This window comes from Tamandua tetradactyla, chromosome 9, assembly GCF_023851605.1.
Source record: "Tamandua tetradactyla isolate mTamTet1 chromosome 9, mTamTet1.pri, whole genome shotgun sequence".
Lineage (NCBI taxonomy): Eukaryota > Metazoa > Chordata > Mammalia > Pilosa > Myrmecophagidae > Tamandua > Tamandua tetradactyla.
In genome coordinates this window covers 112,811,739-112,830,303 of record NC_135335.1, presented here as the reverse complement: position 1 = coordinate 112,830,303, position 18,565 = coordinate 112,811,739, and the positions used below count along the sequence as shown (strand labels likewise).

Here is an 18,565-nt window from a genome sequence, read left to right as displayed (position 1 = left end):
GGTCACATGAGATGGTCAGATAGCCTTGGGTATGTATTTCCCCAAGGTCACCCTAGGAGCCCAAAGTTGCTGAAGGATTGTGAATGCTGTGTTAACGAGAGGACTCCACGTGCCAACCATTTTAACGTTTCACTGCATTTGCAAAGCGTAGTTCCATTGGGGTTGTGGATATGGGAATGCCAAGAATCAAGACTTGCCTCAGCTTAGAGTCCTTTGATTCGAGTCAAACTTTTCATCTATAGTGGTCTCCGAACTTCCAGTTACATGCTTTTCTCCCTTTGACATTTAAAGGGCATATTCTTCTGCTGAGGTCTTTAATTCCAAGGACAATCTGTTCTCCATCGAGATCTGCCCCTCCCCAAACATCACCAGGTTCTCCCCAAACATCACCAGGTTTGATTCTTTATGCTGCAGAAGGCCAAGTGATTTTTTTTTTTCAAGCAAATTAGGAGAAAGCTAGGTGTTGATCTTGGTAACAAAAATGTGTGAATGTTCATGGCCAGGATACAATGCATTGCTTTAAAAAGAAAAGTAATTGAAGGAGGAAAAAACAAAGTCACAGCCCAACAGGACTAGAGAATTCTAAATAAATGATCACAGGAAAGAGAAAAGATCAATCACTGAATAAAAAAGTGACAAATAGGCTGTATTTGAAGTTCTGTTTCACTCATATCATCAGATTATGTGCTATAAACCAACAAGCGTTCAAGACAATGGCTGTTCACAGTGGTTTTGTGCCAAGACTTAAAAAATGTCAACCTAGAATTTAAAAGGAAAATGGTCCTTTCTCCCATGTCTTTTTCAGAAGGTTATTTCTAGCATTTTTTGTCCCTCATTTCCTCCGTAGATGATAGCTGAGGTCAGAAATGGAGCCGTGGTTTGAGAGCTGGCTCTATTCTGTGGGTGAGGCCACAGTTATACCTGTGTTGTCTTTTGGTAGGTGGCTCGCCTTAGGCCCATGGAAGCTCTGGGCTGCTTAGGTGATGATAGCTAACTTACACTGCACTGTCTTGCTTCACTAGAATGACACTGTGTGGTTGGTTACACAGGACCTAATGGCTCCAGTTCCAAGGACTGGGGAGTCTGAATATTCCTGTTCACTTCAGGGCACAGAATAACATGCCTAACCACACAGATGTAGTTGTCCCAGACCTTCAGGCTTGTGAAAGTCAATCAAAGGTTCTTTTCTTGGATCTGTGGCTTGGATGCCTTACCTTATACAGAAGTTTCACTTAGGGCAGAGCAAGTTATCCCACAGGCTCAAGGCTGCCTGGAAGTCAAGGGGCCTTTCTCAGGCCAAGGACTCCACAGAGTGACCTCCATTCATTCAAAGCCTATGTAGTTCTTGGAGGAGCCAGGGCAGTTGTGGATAGCAGACTCCTGTATGGGCCCACTGGGCTGTGCTCATTTTGTTTGGAATTCCTGCTGTCAGAACAGTAACTGAATGAAACGTCTGAAATCCAGAGCAAAAGTGGCAGCTGAAACTTCCAGGCCAGGACTAGGCCAGGCCAGGTGTGGGGCTCCCTGTCTGAAGAGTGGCATCAACCATGGTCGGTCCTCAAAAAACCAAAACTAGCTGAGGGTCTGCTTTGTCCAGGTCCTATGCTCGGCAGCTTGACATATGCTTTTCATGGGATGGGTTTAAACAGCTCTACGAGGACAATGTTATCAATTCCTCTTCACGAGTATCAAAACTGAGGCTCAGAGAGGTTGAGAAAACTGCTAACGTTCACAGAACCAGTGAGGGGAGTCTGATTCCAAAGCATCACCTTTTCAGCACACTGCAGGCGAGAGGCCAAGAGAACTGCTTGCACTGTATCTGGGACAGTGCTATTGGTGTGGCCCTCTGCCACAGATTCACCAGGCCAGAGGAAATGAGGGCCTCCCTGGGAAACAGTGGGTTCACAGCCTTGGGAGGAGGGGCTCAGGGTCCCTGGAAGGGTGAACTTTGGACTCCTGTCCTGGTAGGTGTTGGCATTCACTATGAAATAGTGTCCAAACTACAAGTAGGGACTAAAAGTAGTTTGTGAGTCTGCAGTTACATTAATGGGAGGAGGAGAAAAAGGAAGGTCAGAAACATTCTGAGACAAAAGGTGTTGCAGTCAAACACAATCTGACAAGCTCTCATTTCCCCTGAAATATCTTATTTTCAGTCAGGGCCTGTGTCTGCCTGACAGTCCCCCATACCATTTCTGACAAGTCAGATAGCCAAAGCTGCCCATAACTGGAAGACAGTGGTCCCTGTGTTGGCTTTAAGAAGTTTTGAGTGAAGAAGAAAGAAAGGTGGGTTTCTCTCTGTTTCAGTCAGACCAGGAACACTGGGGCTTGAAAAATCTGGCCATCAGGTTGCTGCCAGGGAGCACATTCTATGACCTCCTGTGGTAGGTCCACAGAGTGGAACCAGGTGTGCTTTCAGCTTATGCCAGAATGTACTGGTCACCCAACTGGCTGCGTGCCGCCACCCCATCCACGGAGCTTTGGCTGGCCCTCTACCAAAAAAGCTGTTCTAAGTGCTACAGGTGGCTGCTCGTGCTTGTGCCCAGGCCAGCAGCTGCATTGACCTGACCCAGCCTGGCAAGATGGCAGATGGGTCCTGTGTGTGCCTCTGCCCTCTGCTCTAACTCCTCCTGAGCCAGGCTCTCAAGGGACTGAAGACAAGAAAAACCAAAGCTTAAATTCACTACGGAATGGCTTCCTCACAGACCAGTTTCACGGTCCAAAAGCCATCAAAAAATATAATATTCTCTTCCCTTTCCTTCAATATTGTCAGTTTTGGTATTTTATTTTTAATCATTCAAATTAATCTGATATAAAAGAATAGAAATTTAGTTCCTGTTTGTCATGCGTATTATTGCTAGAATAAAAATCTCTTGCTACAGTTCCAGGAAGATGGCCGAACAGGGTAGATTGAGTTCAACCCTGCTCCAAGGAAAAGTTAAAGAGGGGACGGGAGGGCAACTGAGATGGTGATTCAAGAGTGCAACTAACCTGGGGAGCCTTCTGCACCACATGTGGCGGCCCTGGTTGCAGAGGCTGAGGACCTGAGAGACAGAAAGCTGGAGCTTAACTTGGAAGCGTGGAGCCCGCAGAAGTGCACGGATGGGAACGTGGGACTAGGGAGTAAGCCACGCCGCATTCCTTGAATGCTCTACCCTCACCCATGCAGCCCTGCAACAAATCCTAAGCACCCAAACCCCTTCACCAGCCACCACTCCTCGCACTCCAAGCACCTCCGCCCCACCAACCCCTTCTGTGCTTACTCGCCCCCCACCCCCACCCCAAGTGCAGCCCAACCACCTCTCCTGCACCTCTCTGGAGCACTATGTCCCCCTCCCTGTTTCCAGAGCGCATAAAGGCTGCAGTTGCTAACCTCCTTACCTAGGCCACGCCCACCCCCCTGCCCATTGTGTCCCGTAACCTCACCCCACCCCCTCCCCAGCTCTGCGCATCCATTTAAGGCCCTCCTAGACCCATGCATGTGCAAAGCCCTCAGACATGCTTCCCACCTCTGAGAAAGCGCTGACCTGCACAGCCGGGTCACATCCACCCCCAGCCCATGAAGGCATAACACCGACCTGCTGCCATAGCTCTGCACGTGCACACAAAGTGTCCCGTGCCTTAGACCAGTGAACACCGGGATTACACCCCCCAGACCAGTGCACCTGCACAGCTACATCCTCCCTGGACACTGGGCGCCCACATTCACAAGCCCCAGCTTAACATCCCCAACCTGTGCCCATACCTGCACTGCAATGCATCACTGCACTGTTGTGCCCTACCCTGTACACTGCAACCTGCTACACACTGCAAACAAAAGATTTAAGATTACTGAAAGAAATCAACTCCCAATCAAGGAGGTCCAAAGTACATGAGACAGACATCGGCAAAACTGAAGGGAGCAATAGATGTTTCAACAGTAATAGTAGGAGACTTTAATACACCACTGTCCTCTATAGAATGCACAACCTGAAAGAAGATCAACAAGGAAAAAAAAGAAATTAAACAACTTGATAAATGAATTAGACCTAACAGACATGTATAGGCCATTGCACCCCAGAACACAAGGATATACATTCTTCTCTAGTGCTCATGGAAAATTCTCCAGGATAGATCATATGCTGGGGCACAAAATGGTCTTTATAAATTTGAAAACATTGAAATTATTCAAAGCACTTTCTCTGATCACAATGGAATGAAGCTGGATCTCAATAACCACCAAAGAACAAGAACATTCATAAATATATGAAGATTAAATAACACACTCTTAAACAACCATCGGGTCAAAGAAGAAATTGCTAGAGAAATTACTTGCTATCTAGAGACAAATGAAAAGGTAATACAACTTATCAGAATTTATGGGATGTGGCAAAGGCAGTGCTGAGAAGGAAATTTATTGCCCTAAATGCCTATATTAAAAACAAGAAAGAGCAAAAATTAAGGATTTAACTGCTCACCTGGAGGAACTTGAGAAAAAAACAGCAAACTAACCCCAAGGCAATCAGAAGAAGAAAACAAAGATTAAAGCAGAGTTAAATGAATGGGAGAATAAAAGAACAATAGAAAGAATCAATAAAACCAAAAATTGGTTTTTCGTGAAAATCAGTAAAATTGATGGGCCACTAGCAAGACTTAGAAAGAAAAATAGAGGATGCAAATAAACAAAATCAGAAATAAGAAGGGGTGCATTATTACAGTCCCTAAGGAAACAAAAGAACTCATAAGAGGATACTATAAACAACATATGCCAACAAACTAGACAACTTAGATGAAATGGACAAATTCCTGGAAACACACAAAGAAGCTACACTGACCCAGGAAGAAATAGAAGATCTCAACAAATCAATCACAAGTAAAGAGATTCACTTAGTCATCAAAAATCTTCCTACAAAGAAAAGCCCAGGGTCAGATGGCTTCACAGGGGAATTTTATCAAATATTCCAAAAAAGAACTAATACCAATCCTGCTCAAACTTTTCCAAAAAATTGAGGCAAAAGGAATACTACCTAACTCATTATATGAAGCTAATATTTTAATACCAAAACCGGGTAAAGATACTGTAAGAAAGGGGAATTACAGGCCAATCTTCCTAACGAACATAGATGCAAAAATTCTCAGCAAAATATTAGAAAATCGAATCCAACAACGCACTGAAAGAAATATACACCGTGACCAAGTGGGGTTTTATACCAGCAATGCAAGGACAGTTCAATGCAAGAAAATGAATTAATTAATGAAATACAGTACTTTAACAAATCGAAAGGGAAAATCACATGATCATCTCGATTGATGCTGAAAGAGCATATGACAAAATTCAACAACTTTTTCTGATAAAAAACACTCTAAAAGATAGGAATCAAAGGTGATCATCTCAATCTGATAAAGGGAATATATGAAAAACCAATAACCAGCATTGTACTTGATGGAGAGAGACTGAAAGCTTGCCCTCTAAGATCAGGAACAAGACAAGTGTGCCCACTGTCATCCCAATTATTCAACATTGTGCTAGAAGTTCTAGCTAGAGCAATCAGGCAGGACAAAGAAATAAAAGGCATTCAAATGGGAAAGGAAGAAGTAAAACTTTCATTATTTGCAGATGACATGATACCATACTTGGAAGATCCTGAGAAATCTACAGCGAAGTTACTTGAGCTAATGAACAAATTCAGCGAGGTGGTGGGATATAAAATTAATGTGCAAAATTAGTAACATTTCTATACACAAGAATGACCTAACTGAGAAGTCAGTTAAAGAAAAAAATTCCTTCAAAATAGCACTAAAAGATCAAGTACTTAGGAATGAATTTAACTAGGGACTTTTACATAGAAAACTACATAGTGTTGCTAAAAGAAATCAAATAAGGTCTAACTAGGTGGAAAGACATTCCCTGCTCATGGAGAGGAAGGCTAAATATAGTTAAGATATAAATTCTCCCCAAATTGATATACAGATTCAACACACTACCAATCAAAATTCTAAAACCTACTTTGAAGAATTGGAAAAGCTCATTACCAAATTCATCTGGAAGGGAAAGAGACCCTGAATAGCTAAAAGCATCCTAAAAAAGAACGAAGTGGGAGGATTAACACTCCCTGACTTTAAAACCTATTGTAAAGCCATTGTGGTCAAAACAGCATAGTACTGGAATAAAGATAGAAGCACTGACCAATGGAATCGTATCAAGAGTGCATGACTAGACCACCAAATCTGTTATCAGCTGATTTTTGACAAGGCCACCAAATCCTCTGAACTGGGATAAAATAGTCTTTTCAAAATGGGGATGGGAAAAACGGATATCAACAACCAAAAGAATGAAAAAGGACCCCTGTCTTACACTCTATAAAAAAAATAACTCTAGTAGATTAAACACCTAAATATAAGAACTAGTACCACAAAGCTTCTAGAAGAAAATGTAGAGAAACATCTTCAAGACCTAGTAATAGGAGGTAGCTTCCTAAACTTTACACCCAAAGCACAAGCAACAAAAGAAAAAAATAGATAAATGGAGACTCCTCAAGATCAAATGCTTCTGCACCTCAAAAGATTTTGTCAAAAAGGTGAAGAGGCAGCCAATTCAATGGGAAAGAATATTTGGAAAGCACATATTGGAAAAGGTTTGATATCCAGTATACACAAAGAAATCATACAACTCAGCAACACAAGGACAAACAACCCAATTACAAAATGGGTATTTTTCTGAAGTGCAAATACAGATGGCTCAAAAGCACATGAACAGATGTTCATTTTCATCGGCTAAAAGGGAAATGCAGATCAAGACTACAATGAGGTAACACCTCACATCTATAAAAATAGTTGCTGTTCAATAAAGTTAGTACACTGAATGAAGCTGAATGTGAGAATGATAGAGGGAGGAGGGCTGGGAGTACAAATGAAACCAGAAGGAAAGATGGAGGATCAAGACTGACATGGTATACTCTAGGAATGCTTAGAGTGTATAATGATAGTAGCTAAATACACAAATCAAAAAATCTTCTTGCATGAGGAAGAACAAAGGAATGTCAATATTGCAGGCTGTTGAAAATAGTAACTCATATTTTAAAACTTTCACTTGTGTATGAAACTAAAGCAAAAATGTTTATTTGGTACAGTAAAAAAAGAATGATGCTGTTATACAAACAGGGAACTATAAATGTTGGAGAGGATGTGGAGAAATTGGGACACTTATACACTGCTGGTGGAAAGACTGTTTGGCGGTTCCTTAGGAAACTAAATACCGAGTTGCCCTATGACCCAGCAATAGCACTACTTGGTATATATACCCAGAAGAGCCGAAAGCGGTGACACAAGCAGACATTTGCACACGAATGTTCATAGCAGCATTATTCACCACAGCCAAAAGATGGAAACAAACCAAATGCCCATCAACAGTGAGTGGATTAACAAAATGTGGTATAGACATATGATGGCATGGCCTCCTTTAGAAAGTGCTTACAAGAAAACAGGAGCCTAGATAGTAAACTTTTATAGCAGACACATTTAGTCTGGAATGGTAATTATTATTTCTGGATTTTGAGAGGCTGTTTTATATATATAGCCTGATATTTAAAAAGAAGAATGAAGCTGGTCAGGTTGGTGTTAAAGAAATTCAGAACACAGGGTTAAGAAAGACAATGTTATAAATTTAGAATCACACACACTCTTTGAGACCAAAGGAAAAAGGTTTATTTGGTCTGGAACCGAAATTTTCTGTAGCACATAATCTAAGTCAACCTATCTGTATAGCTCTTTTGAACAATTGAACCACAGTGAGCCCATTATAAGAAAGTGGTCCTTTAATCCTGTATAGCCTAATGTAATGCCTAGAGTATGTTAAGCAGATAATCAAAAAGTATTGGCAAAGTCCCTTGAGGGATGGGAGGAAAAATATGGAACTATTAAACTTTACCATCAGGAAATCCCTTGAATCTGTGTCAAACTTTAGAGACACCCAAATCAGAAGGCCAAGCCCTGATCTGGACACTTACTCTTGTGAAGCTTACATAGGTAGCAGGGAAGCTTAGACTACCCACAGGCATGCCTAAGAGTTACTTCTGGAGGACCTCTGTTGTTGCTCAGATGTGGCCTCCCTCTCTCTAAGCCCAAGTTTGACCAAAAGGGGGAAAAGAAGTGTAACTAATAAAGTATCAGTGGCAGAGAGAGGTCAAATAGAGTAGAGAGGCTACTCTGGAGTTGCTCTTACACAAGCTTCAGGTAGACCTTGCTACCTATCATAACTTGCCAAACCCCAACCAGGACCATTCCAGCCAATCTTAAAGAACACTTAGGGCAATATATAAGATTCCACAAGTGTTCCATGCACTAGTGTTAACTGTCCAGAAACCTAAAACCTCCAGATGGGTCCCTGGACCAGATAACTCCTGAAACCTAGAGAGTCCAGCTGCTCCAGAATATCAGATAGTTCCATCTCCCTACCCCATATCATTGACAGACCGTTCCAATATGAAAAAGTTAGAATGGCCCTAGCTCAAACACCGCTAAGTGAGGGATGGAAAGATCAAAGGTGATGTTGGAGTTATACAGAGAAGATAAGATTTAACAAATGAATATGGCCAGTCTTCTCAGAGAGACTCAAAGTCTCACACAGGCCTGGGACAGGAGATCCAGATAAAAGCTAGAATTTCATTTTTTTCTCTTCTTACAGATTCTTGTAGGCACTGTTTGGGCTCTGTTGTACCTGAGAGATGGAGGCAATGAGCAGATACAGATGGTTATTGATTCAGGGGTTGTGCCATTTCTCGTGCCCCTTCTGAGCCACCAGGAAGTGAAAGTCCAAACAGCAGCACTCGGGGCCATTGGCTACATAGTGGCCGGCACCGGACGAGCAGACCCAGGCTTTTCTCAACGGCGATGTCCCATCCCATTCCAAATCTCCTGTCACACCCAAAACAGAAGATAAATAAGGAAGCAGTTTGGTTCCTTTCCAACATAACAGCAGGCAACCAGCAACAAGTTCAAGCTATCATAGATGCTGGATTAATCCCTATGATTATTTATCCGCTTGCTAAGGGGGGACTTTGGAACACAGAAAGAAGCTGCCTGAGCGATTAGCACCTTAGCGATAAGTGGCAGAAAAGATCAGGCTGAGTCCCTTGTGCAGCAGGAATACCACCCTTCTGTAATTTGCTCTCACTGAAAGATTCTCAGGCTGTTTGGTCATTCTAGATGGTCTGAAAAACATTCTGATGATGGCTGGTGATGTAGCAAGCACAATAGCTGAAATAGTAGAAGAATGTGGGGGGTTGGAAAAAACTGAAGTTTTGCAGCCACATGAAAATGAAGACATATATAAATTAGCATTTGAAATCACAGATCAGTATTTCTCTGGGGATGATATTGATGAAGATTCTAGCCTCATTCCTGAAGCAACACAAGGAGGTACTTACAATTTTGACCCAACAGCCAACCTTCAAACAAAGAATTTATTAATTTTTAAGTTCAATTGAGTGCAAAGTCTTTCCCACATTCTACATGAAGCACCACCAGATGGCTACTGTATTAGTTAGGGTTCTCTAGAGAAACAGAATCAACAGGGAACACTTGCAAATATAAAATTTATAAAAGTGTCTCACGTGACTGCAGGAATGCAGGTCCAAAATCCGCAGGGCAGGCTGTGAAGCTGACGATTCCAATGGAGGGTTGGACAAACTCCACAGGAGAGGCTCACCAGCTGAAGCAGGAAGAGCCTGTCTCCTCTGAATCCTCCTTAAAAGGCTTCCAGTGATTAGATTAAGCATCACTCATTGCAGAAGACACTCCCCTTTGGCTGATTACAAATGGAATCAGCTGTGGATACAGCTGACTTGATCATGATCTAATTTTATGAAATGTCATGGCAACAGACAGGCCAGCACTTGCCCAACCAGACAAACAGATACCACCACCTGGCCAAGTTGACACATGAACCTGACCATGACAGCTACCAAATGAAAAGAACAACCGCACCAACAAAAGGCTCCAAAACACATATGCCTCTTTGCGTTGATGCTTCTAAAGTGAGCCATGTCTCAGTCACTTTGCAGTTGCCAAAAGTCACTCTCGCATGGACTGTAACTACTCTGAGTGATTTCCTGAGCTGTTTCAGGATTTCACTTCATAATCTCAACTACCCTCTATCCCTGCCCCTGGTGCCATGCGCTGACAACGGCAGTTGCCAGTTGAGAATGTTCCACGGCAGTGGAGTGTCCGTGCCCACTGATCCTCCTTTGGAAAACGGTGCGCGGTGGACCAGGACAGTGTGGCGTGACGCATCCCCGCGTCGGCAGACCTCAGGGAGGTGCGGTCTGGTCGGAGCCTCATCACTGTCCTCCACAAACCTAGTTTCATACTCTCTCTGTGGATGAATAGATTTTAAAGTACAAGCCAAATGACCTTCGTTGGTGGGCCTGACACAAAAAAGGAACTTAACAAAAAGAAACTTGGTTACTGATTAAACGGGTAAGTTTAAAAAACTGTCCTTCGTGTACCAGTAATTGATGAGGTTATGATTTGCCTCAGAAGCCAGGGTTGGAGGAAGAATTTTCGGTGTGGACGATAATGCTTTCACCATTATACCTCATTTTTGACAGCAGCAAGCCCTGTTTGACCACTCACTCCAGCCTGTGTGTTCCTGCTGCTGAAGTAATCAAATGCTGTGCATGGTATTTTACCAGAGTTGTAACCTGTTACAGACTTGAACGTCTGTTTAAGTTGAAAGCAAGAGTCCTTGACAATAAAGAAAAAAGCCAGAGGTCACCCTTGATGATTAAAAAAAAAAAAAAAAATCTTGCTTTCAGCTTTCAGGAGTTAATATTTTTCATTTTAAATCGATAATTGGATATGGTTGCTTTCTATTGGGTTTAAACTGTGGAGCTTTCATGTTTACTGTACTTTAGTCTTAAAATATTTTTTACTTAGTAACCATGCTTTTGATAATGTGGTTGACAACAAGCCAGCAGTTCTTTAGAAGTGTCATGAAACTTCGTTTTTTTGAGTATTGGAAAAATTCATTCAAATTCTACTCTAAAAGCATATTCACATTTTAAAATATTCCAACAAGGATCTGTGTACAGGAATAACCTGCAGTTGTTTAACATAAACTTGACTGACAGTGATCTTTAAATAATTCTGCAAAATCTGATATTACTATGTAAAGTCATTGCTTTTGGTAGATTGGCCCAGTTATTAGTGAAAGAATATGAATTTGAACTTTTTTAAACTGAACAATTTATGCTGTCACAAAAAATGGTTTTTTTGCTTTCGTTTACTGGGTATAATTTCCTAATGCATTGGTGTGAAGGGATAGAAAATCTAAACTAATATAGTTATCAGATGGGAGGGGGTGTATTTCCCGTGATGAAGATGAGACATGCCATCAGAGCTTTGTGAATCAGCTGGGGTTTTTTCACTGATAAAAAAAAAAAAAAAAAACATAGCAGGCGTACATTCATTAAAAATGTATGTATCTGCCAAGTAGAGCCTCTTTAAAGAGTGAGTTTGTCTTGTAGCTAAAGTGGATACAGCGTATGTTTAAAGTGCAAGATTTTTACTTACTAGAGAATCTATTTTAATATAATCGTTTGGCCTCTGATTATTTATAGGTTTTATAAATTTTAGAATCAATTTCTCTTTAAGGTGGCTCAGATTTTTCGACTCTTGTGCACATAAAATTGAGTTGAAGTTCATTGTGTCTTTTTTTCTTTATCCAGTTTTTGAGTTAAAAGCTTCATATAGTAACTTCATCCTGTTCAGACACTATAATCTAAATTTTTGAAAGTGTGTGGTATTCACTAAAAGTAGGAATAACAAAGTCAAACCTAATTAAGGTCACAAACTTTGGTGAAACCCTTTAAATCCAAAGCTTCTTGATGTTGTGAATTGTTCCCTTTCCTGTTTAGTTTCTTCTGGACTCTCCATGCTTACTGACGGTTACCTTTAAAATTTTGCGTACATTGGGGTGAAAATTGGCCTCTATTGGGACATTCATCTTTCCTCTTGCGTTCTCAATGCAGACGGACATTTTTAGGTGAACATCAGCTTCGAGTGGTGCGAACCTGTGTATGCATTTGCTTGATTCAATTTGTTGTGACCTTATCAGTTTTAAATTGGAATTGCACCATTTCATAGATAAAGGAAACTATATTGCTGCACTTTTAAGTTTTCAAAACAGTGTTTAAAAATTGTGTTTTTTTTTTAATTCAGTTTAAAAAGACTAAAATGTTCTTTCAAAAGAGGCATCTAAATGTGTTCCTAATTTTGTATATGGGCTTAGGTTTTGTAACCAATAAAAAAAGCTGCTATCAGATATGAAAAAAAAAAGAAAGGAAGAAATGAATATGAATACTGAATCATTAAATTGATATCTCTTTTAGTCTCTAGTATCTTAGAGCAGCTAGAAGGAAAAACCTAAAATTGTGGAATTGTAACCCATGTCAAACTCTGAAATAAGTTCTACAACTAATTGTGGTGCTGTGCTTTGGAATTTATTGCTTTTTTCGTATGTGTTATTTTTCAAAAAAAAAGTCAATTGTGATGTTAAGAAAACATTTGAGCCTTCTAGCCTCCTATATTCTGGAGCAGCTAGAAGGAAATATCTTAGGAGATTGTATGGTAGCCCATGACAAACCCTGGGATCTGTCCTGTAACTACTTGTTGAAGAGTGCTTTGAAAACTATTCCTTTTTTCTTTCTTTGCTTTGTATATATGTTATACTATACAATTAAAAAGCTAACAAAAATCTCACTGCTATATATCTATATGAATATAAAAGCAAAGATGGATATATCATCAGTTATCTGGGAAACCATCCCATGTTCCTAAATCATAACCACATACAAGATTGCTATTTGATATACTCAAAAATATCTATAGAAGTGAGTTTGAATTAAGGGAGCAGCACACTAATTTCAATAAGAAATCATTTGATTCATAGTTTTACACTTCAGAATAGAAAAGAACAAAATCAAGAAATTGTTTTATTTATTGAAATTAGAAAGAAAATATATACTGACATTATGAGATAAGAAATTGTTTTCTTTTGCTAAAAGCTGCCAAAATGCACTCTACCAGAAATGGGTTGGCCTTTAACAATGCAGGTTTATTAAGTTACAAATTACAATTCGAATGGAATTTCCATGGATATGTCCAGATTCAGGCATCAACAAGAAGATACCTTCTCTGAAGGAAGGCCGATGGCATCCAGGGTTCCTCTGTCACATGGCGACATCTGCTGGTCCTCCAAAATGTCTCTGGGTTTCTGTGGGTCCTTGTTTGTTTCTCCCAGGCATTTCTGTCTAAGCTCTCTCTCTCTCTCTCTCCATGAGCTCCCTTCAAGGACTTCAATAAAGTATTAAGACTCACCTTGAACTGTGTGGATCCCACCTCCATGGAAACAACCTAATCAAAAGGTCCCACCACAGCAAGTCTGCCCCCACAAGAATGGATTGAAAGAACATTGTCTTTTCTGGGGTGCCAGCACAAAGATGTAAGCTGGAGCCACTCAGCTTTGAAGTTGTTTCGGAATGTAGTTTGGGCCAGGAAGAGGTGCTCAGAGTCTACATCCTCACCAATGTGACAAGCTCCTGCTGGAGGGAAGTAGTGGGTGACCCGCAATTTCATTTTAAGTCCTATATCTAGCTTTTTAAATTAACACATTACAATTTCACATCCAAATGAGTGTGGGCCCCTTCCATATAATCTCTGAGGATTTCTGTGCTTATTCTAAGAGTATAATCATTGTTCAAAACAGTTTTAAAATTGCTTATTTAGACCTTCTCCCTAGTCCTTTGATAATCTCTCTGGTAGCACATTTTCTTATAAGAATAGATTTGATTTTTCAAATAAGTCCCAACTCACTCAAAATAAAATCCGGTGAGCAATTTGCATATAATAATTTTGGCCCAACTATCTCATCTGTCTTACAAATTGACCCCCTGTGATACCACAAAAGGAACTCCAAATATGCTTTAAGAAAACCAGCATTATTTGAACAAGTGACTGTTGAAGGGTTTCACTCTTTTAGCTATGAAAGTGCTGGTGTTTTGTCTAAATGTTGACATTGCAGTACAATCCAACATTAAACTAATATAATACAAGATTTCACCAAATGCTTTCCAATTTCTGATTTTAAAATCAGCTGGAACCTGCCCTGCCTAACCAGAGTGTTATCTGTCTGGTAGAGGCCAAACCTCTTGATCTCGCTGAGGACTGAGTAACCCTTAAGCAGGAAGTACAATGGCTGCCCCAGTCCTGTGCATTGGCAATCAGCTATGCTTGGAGGTTTCGCCTTCCTGGAGTTATTGAAGTAAAAGCTCCTTCAGAGGGGCTAATTAACAAAGGTCTACCAGCAACATTCATGAAGAGGCTGCTGAGTACGCGCGACTCCAAGCTCTGCTTCCCTGAGTCCCAGTTTACATGCTTATACATGTGTTCAGTTGTTATCACTTGAGTCATTTCCCATTGGCTTACATGATAATTCCAAGGAGTGCCTGCCTTTGACTGACCCTTAATTGGCCTTGTGTGCTAAAGCTTGTATCTTCTCCCATGGCCAGCCTTCCCCCTGCAGGTTTTGAGGAAGCTACTAATGATATGTAAACAAACACTTAAACAAATGGGTGAGAATGCTCCTTTAAAGAATTCTAAGAGTGAATCTTTTGAAGAGGAGAAATACTCCCTTACTCCCTTATCTATCTGTTTTAGTAGCATATTAAATAAAATATATTAATATATTAATCAACATAAAATATATTAAACATATATCTTTACCCATTAAAGAAACAAACAAAAAAATCATCCTTAATTCACACCCTTTTGAAATAGTTTCAAAACAACTCCTTGGGTGGCCAGAAATTCCTATTTCTCAGAGTAGCCTGGACTCTTTGAGTTGATTGTTAAGAAGAAAATTTCACCTTAGATAGAACACTTAAATATTTTTTTTCCAAAATTCTATAAACTAATTGATCTTTTCATCAACTTCATATTAATTCTATTTAATTGCCTATAATTGGCTAGGAAAACAGGTTGGGTCCCCTAAGGGAGTTCTAATAAAGGAAAGGGTACAAAACTATGTACTTATTTAAACCAATGCCCTTTTTAAGAGTGAAGAATATTGAAAATTGAGAAATGTTTCGTACACTATGGCATCATGGAATAAATTATTAATTTTTTTGTTTTATTTCAGAAAATTTTCCAAACTTAATGAAAGACATGAATATATGCATCAAGACATTCAATGAACTCCAATCAAGACAAACCCTAGTAAACTCATGCCATGGCATATTATAATCAGACTGTCGAATGCCAAAGTAGAGAGAATTCTGCAAGCTACAAGAGAGAAGTAATGTGTCATGAACAAGGATGCCTCAGTAAGATAAAGCAATAAAGTGCTAATTTCCCACTGGAAATCATGGAGGCAAGAAGGCAGTAGGACAACATATGTAAAGTGCTGAAAGAAAAAGAAATGCCAACCAAGAATTCTATATCTGGAAAAATTGTCTTTCAAAAATGATGGAGGAGAAAAAAATTTTTTTAATAAAACAAAAAATAAAAACAAACAAACAAAAATGATGGAGAGGGTGTATGGATGGTTCAGTGGTAGAATGCACACCTTCCACGCAGGAGACCCAGGTTCAATTCCCAGACCATGCACCCCCCTAGAAAAAAGAAAATGAGGGAGAAGCCTGGACCAGATGGTGACATAGCAAGGTGTGGAATTTAGTTAGTCCTCTAGAGCAGCTGGTAGATAGCCAGGAACCATGTGGAACAATTGTTTGGGGGACATTTGTGCCCAGACACACATCATGCACCAGTTTGGACTGGGTGGAAGGGCTGAGATCATAACACAGGACTATAAGTGAAGCCCCAGGACTGTAGAGGCTGGTGCCCTTTCCCCACTGGCATGACAGGCTGCTGGAGACATTCCCAGTGGGAAAAAGAAGCAAATGCTACTAGGAACAAGAGAAGGTAGCTTACCAACTCCAATTTGGAGTTTTAATGAACACATTTGGACAGTTGTATACATGCTCCAAGCACAGATAAACCAGAGAAAGCAGGGAAGTAGCCCTGAGTTCTCTCTCTCTCCTGGCAGAGAGGAGAACAGCTGACAAAGAGAAAACCACCAGAAACAACAAACGGAGGCTTTTGGAGTTGACCAGGCTCATAATACTGGAAAAAGCTGTGCACCTTTATAGAACCAGGTACCAACTCCAGCTCTTGGCTGGCAAACCTTAGGGGCTGGATACTGGATATGAAAAGGGATTTTATTTTATTTCTCTCTTTTTTCTTTTTTTAAAAATTATTCTAAGTAGCTCATTAGGGAAAGCCTCAGCATTTTCAATTCAGCTCTAACCCAGGCAAGGGCTGAGGTAAGACAAAGTAAAAGTGAAGTGAAGGAGATAATTCCCTAAAAGGCATAGCTTCCCCAAGAAAAGGGGGGGGGGGGGTGCGCAGCCAAAGTAGCAGCCCTCCTTCTGAGAATTCAGACCCCAAGGGCTGGGAATTGGAAGCAGTTTAAGCTTGCCTTCCACCTCAGCCTCTGACTCAACCATGCCCCTGGCAGGCTGAGAACTAAAGGCTCCATAATAATTTACACTGGTGAGGAGCTGTGGGCTGACGAGAGCCACCTGCTAGGCAGGATAGGAAAAGCACAGAGTCTAGAGGCTCCACAGCAAAGTCGGAAAACCTGCTGGATCTCATCCTTAGGGGAACTGGATACTGATTCCCTCCCCCTGAGAACTGGGCATGCCTTGTCTGGGAAAATCTGATTGAGGTCGATCATATTTTGGGAAAAGACAAAGCGGTAGAACAAAATACTGCCTTTACAGTAATAACATTAAATGCTAATGGATTAAACATCCCAGTCAAAAGACATAGACCGGCAGAATGGATTTAAAAAACAAGACCTATCTATATGCTGTCTACAAGAGACTCATTTTTGACCCAAGGGCAAAAATAGATTGAAAGTGAAAGGTTTGAAAAAGATTATTTCATGCAAAGAACAACCAGAAAAGAGCAGAGGTAGCCATACTAATAATTGACAAGTTAGACTTCAATTGTAAAACAATTTAAAGAGAAAAAAAAGAACAATATGTGTTAATAAAAGGAACAACTTATCAAGAAGCTGTAACAATGATAAATATTTATGCACTGAGCCAGAATGCCCCCCAATACATGAGGTACACCCTGAGAACACTGAAGGGAGAAGTAGACGCCTCTACAATAATACTTGGAGACTTCAATACACCACTCTCATCAATGAACAGAATATCTAAACAGAGGATCAATAAGGAAACAAAGATTTTTAATAATATGATAAATTAAGTAGCCAACAGATATTAACAGAACATTATACCCCACAACAGCAGCTTGCACATTTTTCTCAAGTGCAAATAGACCATTCTCCAGGATAGAACACATAGTAGGTCAAAAAGCAAGTCTCAATACATTTTAAAAGATTGAGGTGGTTAGAAAACAATTTATTGGATCATAATACAATGAAGGTGAAAATCAATAACAGTAGGAAGGCCAGAAAATCCACAAACATATGTAGGCTAAACAACACACTCTTAAACAACCACTGGGTCAAGGAAGAAATTACAAGAGAAATCAGTAAATATCTCAAGGCAAACGAACATGAAAACACAACATATCAAAACTTATGAGATGCAACAAAGGTGATACTGAGAGATTTGTATTGCCCTAAATGCCTACATTAAAAAAGAAGAAAGAGAGAACCTCCAGGTAGATGGCAGAGTAGGGTGAGCTGACTTCACCCAAGCTCCATGGAACAAGAAAAAGGCTAATAATATTAATAAATAAATGGGACTGTGGTTGAAGCAGAGAGACTGGGGCAGAGAGAGGAGGGTGAGTGTCCTCAGTCATGACACACCAGGGCAGCACATAGGGAAAGCAGACCCTGAGTCAGTGGCACACTCCTGAGCTCTACCCTGCTATCACAGCAGGCTTGGGAGGTCTTTCATTGTGGGTCCACGGCCAGGAGTTCCCACAGGCAACCCTGAGGGTGGTGGATTTGCTTCCCCTGTGCATTGGGATCATAGGGTTGGTACACATGGTTTGCTCCTCACCCCTGAAGCCAGGTGCTGTGGGCAACTGAATCTGGTGGAGATTGGGGATCCTCCCACAGGGAGGAGGGGGAATGCAGGTGGAGCCAATACAACAGCTGGCCAACGAGGGAGGCTTGTGGGGGCCCAGTCCTGTTCCCCTTTGCCCACAGAGGCCCAGGGATCTTGGGCATGCATGAATGGAGAGGCAGCCGAGGAGGCCAGCTGAGCAAAGTGCTGTCATCTTTCTTTTTATTGTGTGTGTGCATGGGCCGGTAGTCGAACCCAGGTCTCCCACATGACAGGTGGGCTTTCTACCCACTGAACCACATGTGCACCCAACAGACCCTTAAATATTTTTTCCTTTCTTTTTTCTGGTGCATGGGCTGGGAGTCAAACCTGGGTCTCCCATATGAGAGGCGGACTTTCTACCACTGAACCACCTGCACACCCTTTTCTTCCTAGTTTTTGATAGACCTTCAAGTATTTGTGTGTGTGTGTGCATGGGCCAGGAG

General features: G+C 40.9%; 1 long non-coding RNA gene across 1 annotated transcript; it reads left to right on the top strand.

Annotated features, from left to right (window-relative positions):
* The first annotated feature begins 9,953 nt into the window (after window positions 1-9,953).
* Window positions 9,954-18,496, top strand: LOC143647372 (uncharacterized). Its single transcript, XR_013158017.1, has 3 exons — window positions 9,954-10,452; window positions 13,317-13,477; window positions 15,173-18,496. It is a non-coding gene; the product is annotated as an uncharacterized LOC143647372 (long non-coding RNA).
* The last annotated feature ends 69 nt before the right edge of the window (window positions 18,497-18,565 follow it).